Below are 13,135 nucleotides of genomic sequence, written 5' to 3' on the forward strand. Positions count from 1 at the left end.
GAGGATGGAGAGATTGAAAGCCATGATGTTGATGAGGCTAAGGCATGTGACGAGGAGGTAGTTGAAGGGTAGAGAAAGAAGATTTTGATGAGGAACACTAACATGATTGGGTGCGTGACGTCCTGCGCGTGAAGGTAAATGTGGATTGGTTGGATGAAGGAGTGAGTGAGGAGGTCGGGGATGGAGAATATGAGGCAGGTGTTGGCCATGTAGATTATCTAGGAACAAATATGGGGAGAAGGAGAAGGAAAGGAAAAGAAGGAAATAAAATACAATGACAATTTTTAGTCACCTCTGTCACTATTTATTAATGAAATCGCCAAAATTTTCATATTAATATCATCACCACCAATTTGACGAAAGAGACCAAATTAAAATTTTAAAAAATTTAAAAATCAAATTAACTCATTTAAAATAATTTAACAACTAAATTGATATTAAGCCCTACATACAATTCTTCATGTAATTGTCTTCTTTATTTAAAGGGGACATTATCTAAACATTCAATCCAAAATCAATAGGGAGTTGCTACGTGCACCCAACAAATAGTGAATGGGCAATTTTTCCCTTTTGCGAAGGCTGTTCCAGAAGACCCTTCTTCCAGAAAAATTTCCGGAAGACGTCACTCCGGAAAACATCCGGAAGAATAAGGTGGACTTCCAGAAGAACTCCGGAATACGTTCCGGAAGGATGTGTTCCGAAATTTTTTCGAAAGAAGGGTCTTCCAGAAGTTATTTTGTTAGCTTTTTTTAAAATGTTGTATTTTTCTAATTATTTAATTTAAATAAATAAATTACGTTATAAAATAAATAATATTATTATACATAAATTTTTAGTGAACATAATTATGACTAATATTTGTAATTCCTTTTTTACGCACATGTAAATGTAAATAATAATTTGTGTGACAATTTAGTATAATTTAAATCATAAAAATTAATTAATTATTATATTTTATAAAAAAAATATAAAATATTTATTATGATAACATTTAATTTGTATTACAAAACTTAATATATAATAAAAAAATAATTATAATTTTATAACAACGTGAAGTAAAAATAAATTTCATTTTATAATAATAACTAAAAATAAAATAATATTTAATGCATATATAATGACAATTTTGCCCCTTTGTTGTTTTCTTTAAATTTACTGTGCTGCTTTTTCATTTTACACCCTTCCATTTCACCTTCATTCCTGTCTTCTTGCTATTGCTATCCTTTTCCGTAAAAAGCTTTGATGATTTGGTGGTCCCGTGAAGTAATTGTTCAGTATTTGAAGATTTGGTGGTCCCGTGAAGCAGCTGTTCCGTATTTGAAGTTGTGTTAGTCGTTGCTATTCCTATTTTGTCGGAGGTACACATTTATTGTTTTTTTTTTGCGTTTTCTGGGTAGTTGTTTAGAGAAGATGAACAGTAAAAAAGCTATTCCTGGAATAACTTTTAACTACAGGAGGAAGTAGTTCCGGAATGAGAATGTTGAATTTCCGGAAGAACTTCTTCCGAAAGTTACAATGCTTCCGGAACCACTTTATCCGGAATTGATGATATTAACTTCCGGAATGTTAGTTTATTAACAAATTTTTTTAATTCTGTTTTATATATATATATATATATATATATATATATATATATATATATATATATATATATATATATATATATATATATATATATATATATATATGAATATTATCATTTATAATATCTGTATTTTCAATTGTGGGTAATTGGTTTAATTAGGTATAATGATTTTGGTATAATATTAAATGATTTAGGTAACATAATTGTATTTTGTTGTAGTAGAAAATTGTTTTATTAGTTGTTTATTATAGTGTTAAGTTTAGTTTAAGTAAATAATGTAGTTATAAATTTAGAATGTATTTGTATTAGTTGTTAATATGTTTGTTAGTTAATATGTAGTCAATTTGTGGATGTGGTTATATGATAATTTGAATATACTTCTGTATGATGCATATGTCCTGTTAATATGTTTGTTAGTTAATATGTAGTAAATTTTTGGATGTGGTTATATGATAATTTGAATGTACTTGTGTATGATGCATATGTCCTTAAGATGGACGAAGATCAATGGACGTATGACTATGCGATGCCACAAGAAGTTCATATGGATTATGATTATGATAATGAAGAAGAATATGGTGTGAATGAACCACATGTCGATTGTTCAAATGCTTTTAATACGTCTCAGGTAATCATGTTGATTAGTTTGAGTCATTTGGTTGAATTGATGTTTTGTATAAAAATAAATATGTTGGGGTTGCATTGTAGGTATTTGGTACTCGAGATGATGTTTTGCAGTGGGCTCGAACAGTTGCCCATGAAAATGAATTTGTTGCAGTGATTATGAGGTCTGACACAGATACCGGTAGCAGAGGAAGAAGTTCATTTGTCTTAATTGGGTGTGAAAGGAGTGGTACGTACAAGTGTAGGAATAAAGAATTCGTTAGAAAAGACACTGGGAGTAGGAAATGTGGTTGTCCTTTCAGGCTTCGTGGGAAACCAGTGCATGGAGGGGAAGGTTGGATGGTGAAGTTGATTTGTGGGATTCACAATCATGAATTGGCCAAGTCCTTAGTTGGACATCCATACGTTGGGCGATTGACTAAGGATGAAAAGAAAATTATTGCTGATATGACAAAGTCGATGGTGAAACCAAAAAACATCTTGCTAACGTTGAAGGAACACAATGCCAACAGTTGCACCACGATAAAGCAAATTTACAATGCAAGAAGTGCATATCGTTCTTCAATAAGAGGAGCTGATACCGAAATGCAACATTTGATGAAGCTTCTCGAACGTGATCAATACATTCATTGGCATAGATTGAAGGATGAAGTTATGGTGCGTGATCTGTTTTGGTGTCACCTAGATGCAGTAAAGTTATGCAATGCATGTCATCTGGTAGTACCTACAAAACAAACAGGTACAGACTCTCACTACTTGACTTTGTTGGGGTGACACCAACGACGATGACATTCTCTGCTGGGTTTGCATATCTGGAGGCTGAGCGTGTTAATAATATTGTATGGGCTTTGGAACGATTTCGAGGCCTATTTTTAAGAAACGATCGCCTCCCTGTTGTTATTGTCACTGACAGAGACCTAGCACTGATGAATGCAGTGAAACTGTGTTCCCGAAGTGTACAAATTTGTTGTGCAGGTTTCATATCGATAAGAATGTGAAGGCGAAGTGCAAATCTTTAATCGGTGAAAAAAATGTCTGGGACTATGTAATGGATAACTGGGGTACTTTGGTTGATTGTCCGTCCGAACACCAGTTCGCTGAGTCACTTCAGAAGTTTCAAATTGCTTGTTCGCCTTGGCCGATGTTCATTGACTATGTTAACAACACATGGATTATCCCTCACAAGGAAAAATTTATTACAGCATGGACGAATAAGGTCATGCACCTAGGCAACACAACAACAAACAGGTATTAAGAACTGATTTTATTTGTTAGTAATGATTATTAATAAATGGTATTTAATTATTGTATATTTTTCATGTTTGTTGTGTATTTTAAATGTAGGGTTGAATCAGCTCATTGGGCTCTCAAAAGAGTACTACAAAATAGCCTTGGAAACCTATGTAGTGTTTGGGATGCCATGAACAACATGATCACGCTGTAACACGTTGAAATTATAGCATCCTTTGAAACCAGTACGTATGTGGTTGGGCATGTATTTAAAAAAACCTTATACAAGAGGCTTCTTGGGATGGTTTCAAGGGACGCTTTAAATCAGATTGCTTCTGAGGTTGACCGTCTACGTTATCTCGGCAACAATCCCTCTTCTTGTGGTTGTGTGATGAGAAGCACGCACGATTTTCCTTGTGCATGTGAGCTTTCTAGGTATACTGTTACCAGCATCCCAGTGGAGTTAGTCCAGATTTTCTGGAGGAGACTTTACTTTTCAGACCAAGGGTTATGTGAGGCGGAAGTCAGCATCAAGGAAGAGATAGAGACCATATCTAAAAGGTTTGACGAACTTGATGTCTTTGGCAAAGTAACTCTGAAGAGTAAACTTCGAGAAATTACATACCCTGATCAGAACTCTATGTGCCCTCCTCCGTCAAAGGTCAACACTAAAGGTGCATCGAAGAAACTGATGAAAAGAAGTCAAAGATCCACAAAGCGTGATCCGTCTTACTGGGAGTATGTTGATGCTTTTCATTCTGTTCAAAGTAGTAACTCTCCAGTCAAACGCAGTGCATCATGTTCTGAATCACCTCAGCCAACAAGGATCATCCCGATGTGGAATCAATTTGCGCCATTCATTCAAGGTTTCATTCGTGACGTTGTGGATGTGAAAGCGGACGGTAACCGTGGATATTGGTCCATTGCCGCTTTATTAGGAATGGGGGAAGATTCGTGGCCGTTAGTGCATAGTGAATTGATTAAAGAACTTGACAGGTGGTCACATGAGTACATGAACCTCTTCGGTGGCACAGAGAGATTTGAACAATTAAAGTTATCCCTACTTGTTGATGGGTTTTCGAAGGTATGTTTTTAGGTTAATTTTTTTAATAACAAACTTTAAATTACTTACATGTGTATGTTTGGTTGATTCAGGTTAGTGTGGACAAGTGAATGGATATAACGGAGATGGGATATGTGATTACATCACGGTATAACGTAATCCTTGTATCGTTGTCCTGACAACAAAGCATGACATTTTTTCCTCTTAGAAGTCAACCACCACATGATTCTTTTGGGCACCACATGATATGTATCGGTCACGTGTTTGGAAATCATTTTGTTCAGGTACATTGAATATAGTTAGTATAACAATTATGCAATGACTTCCCTGGTTCATTTGAGTCGGTCACCGCATGATATAATCTTTGTTCATGTACAACAGGTTTATTTGAAAGACCATTGTCCCTTACTGCCTCCAGCGTTGTTGTGGTCAAGCAATTGTTATTCTCAGGCAAAGCAGTGGACAACTCCATATATTAGTAGAATGCAACAATACACAAGCTTGATGTCATTCAAAAGACACTATGTCGACCTAAATGAAGACTAAACATGCATTGTTTATGTAATTGTATTCATTATGCGATATAATTTGTTGTAAGTCATTAATAACCAATTAATATTATTAAGTACTCGTTTCGTTAAGCAAAAAAATTGTTGGTCCAACAAAAATCATTTAAGAGTGTAGGATACATCATTGTCATAATTGACAACACATAATGACATGCATGCGTATTAAAGTTTGAGCGCGACACCACATTGACTGACTTGACTACACATTCTGAAGGAAACATAAACACGAAACATGTTCACGCGTGTCTATTTTTTTGTAAACAAAGTGAAGCAATCTGTCGGTGACATCCATGTATATATATAGCAGACACGGCTAATAAATCACACATTATCTTGCTTTCACATAGTCTCCCAATTGATACACAAAGTATGACATTTTTAGGAGAAACTAGCAGTCAGACGATTGTCAACTCAAGGTTGGCTTTCATTTTTCCAAATGGATCTATTATTCACAATGATACTGGGGTTTATTTCCAAACTTTGACTCCGGTGCCCATTCGAGTACCAAACAGCTGTGATTTTGCAAGCCTAAAAATCAGAATACACAATACCCTTCAGCTATCCGACAAACAATTTTTGGATGAAATTCACTACCGGAAGCCATTCACCCATATAGGTAACCAAATTCGCTTTCAGTGTATGAAATTGATAAATGATGACGATGTCAACACAATGTTAATGTGTAATGATCAATTTTCTTGTGTTGGTCTGATTGAGTTATTATGCACCGTTGGAAGAACACCAGATGAAATAATAAACTTACTTCAATGCACTATGCCCCATACTCATGACGCGATCTTGTATTACAACGGGAAATGGAACATGCCACCGCAGAACAAATTTGTTGGATGCGCATTCACAAGAAAAAATCCTAAGAAATTTCAAATTCCTTCAACATGTACCATCGATGAACTAAAGGATTTAATAAAGCAAGCTGCACCTAAAGGGATTCCCTCTCTTGGAATTCACGAATCACAAACGGTAAGACGATTATTTTTCCACCAACCAGGTCACTTTGAGTATTCAGATACACTTATAAAATATGAAATTAATGAGCTAAAGACCAACGAAGAATTGCTGAAGGTGTTAGTACAATCTAACTACTGAAAAAAATATGGACCAATAGAAATTTTAGCTGTCTTTACTAAATATGTTGTGAAATTCGAAGACGAGGTCATTGCGACATCGCTAAACAACTGAATGCAATGTTTATTTTTTTGCTTTTTCATTGATGTAACCTTTATCTGTTTATGGCGTGTTTAAATCTCATAATAAAGTTCAATGTGTTATTTCAATGGTCCAAAGATAATTTATTTTAATTGTTTCACCTTCAAACCTTACGCATACTTAGAAGGGTCGGATTCCTATTTTTTTAGATTTTCTGCCTCTTTTTTTAGGTGTTATTTGATGGAACCAGGGAACGACAATAATTTTTTTGGGTTCTTTGACGACCAAACATGACAAATAGCGCCCCTCCAATGTCTTACACCACTCGCACACCCACGAAAAAAAACCCCAAACATGGGTACTTAAACATAAAAAAGGGTCGGATTCCTATTTTTTTGGATTTTCTGCCTCTCTTTTTAGGTGTTATTTGATGGAACCAGGGAACGAGAATAACTATTTTGGGTTCTTTGATGTCCAAACATGACAAATAGTGCCCCTCCAATGTCTTACGCCACTCACACACCCACGAAAAAAATCCCAAACATGGGTACTTAAACATAAAAAAGGGTCAGATTCCTATTTTTTTGGATTTTCTGCCTCTTTTTTTAGGTGTTATTTGATGGAACCAGGGAACGACAATAATTTTTTTGGGTTCTTTGACGTCCAAACATGACAAATAGTGCCCCTCCAATGTCTTACGCCACTCGCACACCCACGAAAAAAACCCCCAAACATGGGTACTTAAACATAAAAAAGGGTCGGATTCCTATTTTTTTGGATTTTCTGCCTCTTTTTTTAGGTGTTATTTGATGGAACCAGGGAACGGCAATAATTTTTTTGGGTTCTTTGACGTCCAAACATGACAAATAGCACCCCTCCAATGTCATAGGCCACTCGCACACCCACGAAAAAAACCCCAAACATGGGTACTTAAACATAAAAAAAAAGATTTGATTCCTATTTTTTTGGATTTTCTGCCTCTTTTCTAAAAAAATTTATTTTTAATGTAATTCTTACGAACAAAACTCATGATTTTAGCTTCACTTTTTTTAAAAAAATAAATTAAAACAGTCCAAAACTTCGCTTAAGGACCACGATCAGAATCAAAATCGATACGTCAGTTAATATCATAAAATAATAAACTGTGCAAAACAAGTCAACTATATTAAACTAAAAAGTGTAACAAATACATAAAATCATGTCAACTACAAAACAAAAAAATAAATACAATAATCAATGATCTATGCATCGTCTCTGTCGAGCCCTGACACTTCCATCAGCACTGGCTCCCCCTCTGGCGATCGTCAGACAATCCTGGATAATATCATATAACTCTGTGCCTGCAGTGACTATCCTAAGGTTAAGCACACGCTCCAACCTCTGTGCAATCGCCTCATAGCCGTCGTAATCATCCTATGACAGTCATTAAAAACATTTATTATAAAATTTAAAATAAATAACAACTCATCAAACATTAAACGCGCAAAAAATCTTACCACTGCATGTGGAGGGGGGTCAAATGCCACTGGAACCTGGGGGCTGGGCGGCTGCATGTACTCCTCAGGGTCTGCGGCAGGTGCATCTCTGGGCTGGTCACCTGCCTGGGTCGGTATCACGAATGGGTGAGATATCCGAAAAAACCACTCCATGTAATCCGCAGATACCTGCCCAGGCACTAGACAAAGCTCACCCACAGCTAGTACGTGGTCCGCGAAATGCATCCACCTGTCATCTATATCATCATGTGACAATCGCGCACTAACAGGCGGCAGAGGGATGCTCTAAATGTAACCAAACTGTCGTAGCACCCTCTCCGGTCGAGCTGTGACCACCATAGGACCCCATCTCAGCTGACCCTAGAATGATGAAATCAGCTCAAAGGCCCTAACCCCCCGATGCTCAGTGTAAGGCAACCAAGACACATCTGTGATGGTCAAAGCATTACAATGTGCCCTGTAAGGTGCTCCTGTTATTCCCTTCATATGCGCCTTCGACGTCAGCCACCGGGAAGCACGTGGGGACGTCTCCTGGTATGCATCATCTGTGACGCACTGATGCACACTAGGAAAGTGCTCATAGATCCAACACTACAAAAAAAATGAGGTTAACATAACATAAAAACATGTTTAAATCATAATCGAACGTAACATATTTAAAAACACAAAATTTACCTGTAATAGAGTCAGGTACCCCGCAATCTGTCGTGTAGTGGTCCTAGAAGCCTCATCTAACTGGTCATACATATGAACCAGCGCGACAACTCCCCAAGCATAACCACCACTCTGACCCAAGTCGCGAAAAGCGTCTAGGTGCACCACATGAACATATATTGCACTTTTATTAGCAAAAAGAGTGCAACCGACTAGGTGCAGCAGATAAGCACGAGCTGCTACAATCCACCGCCGGGCCTGACATCTCATCTCATAGATGTCTCGAACCCATCCCAGCCGTACGTATGCCCCATGTGATCGTGCTGTCTCGGCTCTAGCCTCCTCAGCAGACACCTCAAGCAACTCGGTCAACAAAAATATCGTCTCCTCCGCAGAAAGAGCATGAAAGCTGTGCAACGCGCCAGTGATAGGCAAATGGAGGAGTGACAACACATCATCCAATGTGATCGTCAACTCTCCTACCGGAAGGTGGAAGGTGTTGGTCTCGCTGTGTGAACAATCGATCAGTGGACTTAATCCTGTGGCACCAACCAGTTATTCAATCTCAGGCACTGACCTCCCAATCAATGTCACCTTCCTCCCATGTGACACCAACTTCAAATCAGGACGTTTCTGATTTGAAGTACAAATTATACAATTATAAAAAAAAATTAATGACAAACAAATCAACAATGATAAATAATTAACAAATTAAAATACCTGTCAACTCCAAACGGCGTGTGCAACATGGTCCGCAAATGATGTCAGCAATGATGGGTCACGTGGCCCACCTGGGAATCCCTCAGCATCATCAGCATGTGACTCCTCAGCACCATTATCACCCTATACGTCGTCAGTCATCTTAGGTGCATCGTCAGCCATATCAGGGACATCCTCAGTCATGTCAGGAACATCCTCAGCCATATCAGGTGCATCCGCAGTCATCTGATGAACCCGTTGCCTAAGGGCTGATGCAGTAGGCCTACGCCTCTCGGAAACATCAACTGCATCATGATCATCCTGTGTATCTCTGCCTATAACTCTACCTATAGCACGACCTAAACCTCGTGTTCTAGCCATGATCTGCAAATCATGTGGAACACGTATTTTTTTCGGTCAAAACATACACAACTTTCTTTATAAAAATAAAACAAGTTTATTTATAAAAAAAATAAGACTAATTTAAATAACATTATTTGAAAACACACACAAGATAATTTAAAAAAAAATAAACAAATTCATTTATAAAAAAACACAACTAATGTAAAAATAATTAATTAGTAAACATCCACAACTTAATTTAAAAAAAATAAACAACTTCATTTATAAAAAAACACAACTAATGTAAAAATAATTAATTAGTAAACATCCACAACTTAATTTTAAAAAAAATAAACAACTTCATTTATAAAAAAAAAAACACAACTAATGTAAAAATAATTAATTAGTAAACATCCACAACTTAATTTTAAAAAAAATAAACAACTTCATTTATAAAAAAAAACACAACTAATGTAAAAATAATTAATTAGTAAACATCCACAACTTAATTTAAAAAAAATAAACAACTTCATTTATAAAAAAACACAACTAATGTAAAAATAATTAATTAGTAAACATCCACAACTTAATTTAAAAAAAAATAAACAACTTCATTTATAAAAAAAAAACACAACTAATGTAAAAATAATTAATTAGTAAACATCCACAACTTAATTTTAAAAAAATAAACAACTTCATTTATAAAAAAAACACAACTAATGTAAAAATAATTAATTAGTAAACATCCACAACTTAATTTAAAAAAAATAAACAACTTCATTTATAAAAAAACACAACTAATGTACAAATAATTAATTAATAAACATACACAACTAAAATTATATATAAAAATAAAACGAAAATGGGAGAAAAAATTTTCAAAACATACACAACTTAATTTATATCATTTATAAAAAAAATAGTATTTTAATTTTTTTTTCAAAACACACACAACTTAATTTATAAAAATAAACAACTTCATTTATTAACAAAAAACATAACTAATTTAAAATTACATAATTAGTAAAATACTCAACTAAAATCAATTAAAAAATAAACAAAACCAATTAACAAAAATTTCAAAACATACACAACTTAATTTATACAAATAATCAACTTTATTTATAAATAAAATACACTAATTTTAAAAAAACAATAAACAAAAACAGACACAACTTAATTTATAACAATAAACAACTTCATTTATAAACAAAAACACAAATAATTTAAAATTAATATTTAGTAAAAATACACAATTTAAATTATAAAAAAAACATCTTCATTTGTCATGAATAAGCCAAACCTCATTTTTTTATAAAATTTTAAAAACAAAATAATCATTCATTAAAAAAAAAACAAAATAATATTTTAAAAAAAAAAACAAACTTCCGAAAGAAATAGTTCTTCCGGAAAATTTTCGGAAGAAGGGTTCTTCCGGAAAACTCAGAGGTCATCCGGAAGAACCCTTCTTCCGGAAATTTTCCGGAAGAACTACTTCTTCTGGAAAGTTTCCGGAAGAGGTGTTCCGGAAGATGTGTTCTTTCGGATGCCCTTTGGTTACTTTCGGAAGAACTCTTCTTCCGGAAGTTCCGGAAGAACCCTTCACGGATCTTCCGGAAGCTGCCACCGTAACCACTCCTTTCCCCAATTTTTTCGGCGTCTTCTACCCTAAGGTTCCACTAACCTAAAGTTCCACTATCCTACCCTAAATGCTATAACTACACTGCATAATAAAGGCAAAGGCAAGTTAGAGACACCTACCTGGAAGGCAAAAGGCGTGGTTCGCGAAGAAGAAGAAGTAGCCGGGCTCGCTGGTCTCGTGGAGAAGAAGAAGCATGCAGGAAGAAGAAAAGAAGTAGCACCAAGTGGTGTTCCGGGACAAGGAAAAGAAGCAGCACGAAGTGGTTCCAGGAGGAGGAGCATGTTTTTTAAATTTTTACTTAAAGGACAAAATGACCCATTCACTAAAATTGCTGGGTGCACTTAGCATATCCCAAATCAATATACTACCAATACTGCCACTCCCTTCTACCACACAAAACCTCCACCCCACGCACTACACGACGCGTGCAACAAATCCATTCGAAAACGACGCCACTCAACCGAAGTGCATTCTCAACAGCAGAACGCGTGACTCACACTTACGCGCATGGTGCTTCCAAAAAAAATATACTTAACCAAGTAGTAAGAGTGAGAGACAGAGACAATAAAGGGGTTGTTGCTGATTATCAAAACTAGTGGGCGTCCCGATCCATTTTTTCGTGGGCAACAAAACAACACCTTCAAATTTTTTCCCTCACTTTCTTTCCGTACAAATATATTTTCTCATCACTCAAAGGTATGCCACTCACTCTGTCACAAAATAAAATAAAAATAAAAAACATGATTGGCAGCATTTATGTATTGGATTGGATTATTTAATTCAAAGTGATGATTTTTATACCCTTTTGGTGTGTGTCAAGGAAGGAACTTCAGTTGGGCATCATTGTTTATCTGTTTCTTGATTTTGAGGATTATTTCCTGTTTAAACATTTGATTCTGATTAATGGGGTTGATTTTTTTTCCTTCTTGTAATCTGACTCTCTTCCTAGGTATGGTTCCTATGTTGGGGCTTTGAGGAGCAATCTTGGGGTGGAACTTCCAAGTTGGTCTCTTTGGTAATCAGGTGACACATATCACTCTCTTTTTAGCTGTCACTTTCTGTTAATGTTGCTCTTTCAACTGTGAGGCTGTGTATTTGGTTAACCTTGATCACATACTGTTCCTTCTTTCTTTATGTTTTGGTGTGGGGTTTTTGAAGATGGCTCTTGCTTAAGATTCCAAGAATTTGAATTTGTTATGTGTCTGGAGTCTTTTTGCCAAGATGCTAGAGTTTCAATTAAGAAAGTGATTGCCTGATTGGGTACTCACAAGAATGTTCTACGCTGATTAATGGATCATTAAGCAAACTTGTTAGTTCTTTGTTACCTGAATAATTTGGAAATATCAGATGAGAAATGTTAGCAAAGTCGAAGGTGTAATTGCACCAAGAACAAAGTTGAAGGTGGTAATCTATAATTACCCAATAAGAATATTATTAAAGATAAATAATGCTGGACATCAAATGTTTTTTGGTTCCCGGTTCTTGTGTAGGATATCAGAAGGCATTGGATTAAACATAAGGAATCCAGTCTTGGGAAGTTATATTATAAATGTGGTAATTGAAATCTCATAAAAAATATGGTAGCAGGGCTGACTTTTATGATAAAGGATGAGTATCTATTTTGCTTATAATTTTTCCTTGAGAACAGTAATAATTTAAGGAAACTGAAGCCCGTCCATAGTTGTACTCAATTAAATATGTACCAGACTTTTTTGACCAAGTAAATATTTCCAAATATTCCTTGGATTGGAAGTTAAACTTTGGTGACCAGTTTGTCATGGGCTGGAATCTGGAAATTACCTCTTTGCCTGTGCAAGGACAAGGCTACGTACAATTACCTTCCCCCATACCTTTGCGAAAAAGGAGCCTCTGACATTGGGGTACGTTAGTTAGTTATTCCTAGGATTGAAAGTATTTCAACTAACCTCAGTTTCAAAATTATACCAAACTAGTTACATCGGTAGATCTTTGAATATGGGTTCTGGTCTTCATTGCTGCTTGTTTCACCTTCTAAGAATTTCAACTAGTAGACTATTAATGAGTTTATTATTTGAAATCTGCAAT

At 35.5% G+C, this 13,135-nt stretch overlaps 1 protein-coding gene across 5 annotated transcripts in view; it reads left to right on the forward strand.

The window, feature by feature from the left end:
• The first annotated feature begins 11,564 nt into the window (after window positions 1-11,564).
• The window catches only part of LOC100796803 (methylmalonate-semialdehyde dehydrogenase [acylating], mitochondrial), a 30,231-nt gene continuing 28,660 nt past the window's right edge, over window positions 11,565-13,135 (forward strand). Inside the window, exons 1-2 of one of the 5 annotated variants that reach the window (XM_014779288.3) lie at window positions 11,565-11,767; window positions 12,021-12,094. The gene's annotated coding sequence lies outside the window, so the exon portion shown is untranslated. The other 4 variants (XM_014779289.3, XM_014779287.3, XM_026129730.2 and 1 more) reach the window with 4 other exon arrangements.

The sequence above is a fragment of the Glycine max genome, chromosome 8 (genome assembly GCF_000004515.6).
Source record: "Glycine max cultivar Williams 82 chromosome 8, Glycine_max_v4.0, whole genome shotgun sequence".
NCBI classification, from domain to species: Eukaryota; Viridiplantae; Streptophyta; class Magnoliopsida; order Fabales; family Fabaceae; genus Glycine; species Glycine max.